The sequence below is a fragment of the Penaeus monodon genome, chromosome 20 (genome assembly GCF_015228065.2).
Source record: "Penaeus monodon isolate SGIC_2016 chromosome 20, NSTDA_Pmon_1, whole genome shotgun sequence".
NCBI lineage: Eukaryota > Metazoa > Arthropoda > Malacostraca > Decapoda > Penaeidae > Penaeus > Penaeus monodon.
The window spans coordinates 41028626-41029079 of record NC_051405.1 but is presented as its reverse complement, the minus strand read 5'-3'; the positions used below and the strand labels follow the sequence as shown (position 1 = coordinate 41029079).

Below are 454 nucleotides of genomic sequence, written 5' to 3'. Positions count from 1 at the left end.
TGCACCCAAGTCTTTGATACATTAATTATCTAGGAAAAGACAGCTTCTTAATAAAGAGGGATATGATGCATGCTTCTTTTTCTTCGGAAATATCTGTGTCTGTCTGTTAGTACTAGTTAAGTCTTAGTCTGTTAGTATGTTAGTCTAACGGGAGAAAAAAAAGTCTTCTGTTTCCACCCAGTATATCATCAGAGCCACAACTGAAAAAAATCGAAAACAAAAAGACTATTTAACATTTATTTTCACATCAGAACAAGTGTTAATTAATCATATACAAGAGTCGAGAACACAAGGGACAAGGAAGCGTTCCTGTGTAGTCGCTTCTATAGCTTCTATACTATTCATTGCAGAGGCTGATGTATTTATTTGCCGATGAAATTTGGTCGAATATTACAATGGTGCCTCACAATGATTCAGTGGTCTTTGACGGTTTCTTGTAGGGGAATGTGGTGTG

The 454-nt window shown here is 36.3% G+C and overlaps 1 protein-coding gene across 1 annotated transcript in view; it reads left to right on the top strand.

Annotated features, from left to right (window-relative positions):
• Positions 1-454, top strand: part of LOC119585825 — a gene marked incomplete in the record, with an annotated part of 115457 nt that overhangs the window by 89086 nt on the left and 25917 nt on the right.